Below are 3,963 nucleotides of genomic sequence, written 5' to 3' on the forward strand. Positions count from 1 at the left end.
GGTGAGTTGGACTGAGAGTTTTATTGTAAAAGAGACTGTTGTTCTCAGGTAGATTCTTTATCAGTTTAAAAATAAGTATAGATATCCTTTATGGAATCTTGAAGCTGCATTTAAGTTCTAGAGAATATTGAGAATTCTGAATTCTCATTTTTAATATTGTCCAAAAGATCCATTCGCTGTTAAGTAGATATCTCTTAAGTTCTTTGCTTCACTCATTTATATATATATATATATATATATATATATATATATATATATATATATATATATATATATATATATATTCGTAGATTTTCATGCCAAGACCTACACACACACACACACACACACACACACACACACACACACACACACACATTCTTTAATATTTTCATTGTAACTACTCGGAAGCATGAAAGGTGCAGTATTTGCAATGTAACATGTTTTGTCACTAATATCCCTTACTCATATGGAAAATATATTTCAAATAAATGGGTGTTTCTGATTTGTGATAGGTGCTGTTGCTAGCCATTTTGTTAATAGGAAGGCCATAACCCTATAACAGCATATTATAAAATATAAAAAAGGGAAAGGTCATAATGCATTTTGCTTTAAAATCAAGGAATCCATTAGGGTTCCATTACACTTTTTTTTATTAACTAGGAGTATTGCTAATTTTTTTAAGCAGAGGAGTCCATGGGGGTAGGGTAAAAAAAGTTGATTTGGTAGCCTTGATGCAATTAAAATCTTGCTGTCATCTTGAGTTATTTAATCTCCTCATGGAAGGGCCTCCTTAAAAAGCTAGCACTGTGTCTTATAAGATAAAACAAGTATATAATCGTCCTAGTGCTCAAGCATATAATTGAGAATATTTTCTTCCTCCCAAAACTGTAGTTGGAAGGAGCCTGAAAAAGTTCTTACCCGGTACAAAATCCAGTAAATGTGTTCACATTGTACAATTACGTGCTGTTCTCACCAACCATGCCAAGCAGCTCCTCTGTGCTGTAAAAGCCTGATGACAGCCAGGCTTGGCTTTTTCCTGCAGATCCAGACAGAGGAACCAAATCCATGTGGCTCAGAAGCAGCCTGACTTTAAAAAGGGCAGTGGCTACTCATCTGCCCCAAACTGCATGCCCAGAAAGAAGTTAGAAGAAGAAAGGAAAGAAGTCAGTTCGGATGCCAGTTCTTAGGGTTTCCATATTGAGGGACAGAAATGGATTGCTGACAATTCCAAGAGGCGTGTTAAATCTGGTGGCACAGTCTGGTGATCCAGATTTCCTTAAAATTAAAGATGGCCTTCTCTGGCCTAGTTGGACTTTGCTTCCCATTTATTGGTCACTCAAATCATGCTGTTCCCCTGTAGCCTCCCCACCCAGGTGGCTTGAACAGATAGTCCCACAAATCCTCCCACAGGGAGGAAAAAGGGAAATCTCCAGCTAATAAGAGCAGAATGGCAACCGGAAATGGTAATTGATTTGGCTGCTGCATCCTCACAGAGCATTTGGGAATGATGCCTTTTGTGAGGGGGAAAAAAGAAGCAACTCAGTTGGTCAAATATCATAAAGTGGCTCTTCATGTCCTGGTGATGGTCTAGGAAGGTCCTCTGCTTGTTGTTTTCCCCAAATAAACTCCATACTCTGAATGAAGAAGTACATTTAATGCAGAAATCACACATGGATCCACAGTTGAGTTGTTGACTTATAAATAGGTTCTTTTAAGTATTGAGCCAATTTTTGTATTTTGGAAAGCAGCATTTCTGACAAGTTTTCCCCCCTCTTCTGGACAAAATGCAGTCAGGAAACAAAAGTGGATTTTACTGAACAATGTGTGTAATAAAATATACCAGGGGAAATTTGGGTTAATCGCATCTGATCAAAGAAAACTCTGCAACATCAGCAAAAGTAATAGATTGCTTATTTGCACACTCTCTTTCATTTGAGAGGCCAGCTTAATGTACTGAATCTCTTCTTGGGTGCCAAGAATGTAATATGCCACAAAAGTAGAAGATCAACATGGAACATGCTTTAAAATAGCACTTCTGGGTAAATGCAATTTCTGTGGTCTTAATCATTCACACATGGTTTCATTTTCATTCACTTGTATATTGACCAGTATTCTTCATTGCAAAACCTCTGACCTCCACTTGTATAGGTCAGCATTTCTGTGGGAGTGGAATATGCTGAAATTCTTTCTAATAAGAGGGAAATTAAAAAAAATATTTACCATTTTTACTCTAAAGTAAAATAATCCTGAATTTTACATGACTCTCTCCCCTCCCAAAAAGGTAGATTGGGGGAAGGAGTCATAAATCCAGAGGAAAATCCTGTGAAGTCCCCAGTTTGCTCACCTTGTTACTAACACCCTTGCTCCTGTGTGGAAAAAAAAACTGAAGCCAGTCCTGGAGATCATTATGTCCCATTCCCGAAATTGTCCATGTAATACATTCATATTTAGGAGTGTTTATAAAAGGTTCCCAATTTATAATTTACAAAAAGATAGATCTCTTATTTGCATATATTCACCATTGTCTCACATCAGAGCATATGTGTATATACAGTATACATATGAACACATTGTCCCCTTACAGAAGAAACAGTTGGAAGAAAAAAGAGGATGGGGAGAGGACTGATGTGGGATAAAGGAGAGGAGCATCTATGCAAGAAAAAAGAAGAGAATAAAATGGATGGAGAAGAAGTGAGCCTGGAGATGCTGCAGCATCTCACATAAAGCCTGCATCCTTCCAGTTTCCATCAATAGTGATGGCTGTCAGTGCCAATTACCTCTTGCAACACGCAACTATGTACTAGAAGATACCGAAGCTGACTAAAACAGCTAAAAGCTGGCTGATTTGGTATATATGTTGTACTTTTATACTGATAAGGGTGTGAATTAGAGAACGTTAATTAATAAAAATAAACTGAAAGTTAGATTTGTTGAATAATTGTAAATTCATTCATTCTTTTTTATCAAAGGGTTTTTCTCTTTTTCACTCAGTACAGGAAACAAGTCTTTGCAATGTAACAATACAGCTCATCTCTGGCCTCAAACGCTTTTTGAAGGATGTGAAGTGTTGTGTTCAACCACAGGCTTAGTTCATTGTAGCAAAATCCCCTGGAAAAACTCAATTCATGTTGATTTCATCACAAAACCGCTATGTTAAAAATAAGTATGGGAATTGCCCTTAAATTAGTTTGAAATCAACACTGTGGCTAGTTAAGCCAAAGCTCGATAAAGAATGGGCGGTTAGGAAGCCTGAAATAATTTTCAAACACCAACTGGTTCAGGAAAAGATACCATGTCATTTCACTTGTAAGAACTCCCTTTTAAAAGGCATTTGGAAAGGAATGGTCCCTACTGAGTGATGCTTTTTGCAGCGTTCTCCCCTACTCTCAATCTTCTCCTTCTGAACCTTTGAAATCTTGCACAATATCTTAATATTTTGTCAAATATTTTTTTTGAGAGGCTGAGAATGTTGCCCAATTCTCTTGGGGTAGGAAAATGATTGCCAACCAATTACATAGAGATGCAGTCCCTATGTGCTTGTCTTCAAATTAGATTCGACAGCTGTTTGTCACGCATGCTTCAACGTGGATTGGTGCACTGAGCAAATGATTGGACTTCATGACCCTGCAGTGCCAGAATTCAGGCCAATTTTTTTTTGCAGGGTGGTAGTCCCAAAAATGCTTTTTCAAGAGGCAACTGGACTTTCTTGTTTTTCTTTGAAGACATTTCACATTTCATCCAAAAAGCTTCTTCAGCTCTGACTGGATCGTGGGGAAGGGGAAGGATTTATATTCCTTGCAGGCAGTTGGTCATTTGCATTCTTTTAGAGAGTCATTGAGGCCACTTGGAGGTTTATCAGTGTCCTCAGGGTCACCTGAATAGTGCAAATGGGTGTGGAACCTTCTTGGGACTGCTGAAAGGACTGGGTTGTGGAGCTGTTTGTTCTGCAGGATGTTTTCTGCCCTGTGTCCTTTTACTGTT

The sequence above is a fragment of the Vipera ursinii genome, assembly GCF_947247035.1.
Source record: "Vipera ursinii genome assembly, chromosome: 2".
Lineage (NCBI taxonomy): Eukaryota > Metazoa > Chordata > Lepidosauria > Squamata > Viperidae > Vipera > Vipera ursinii.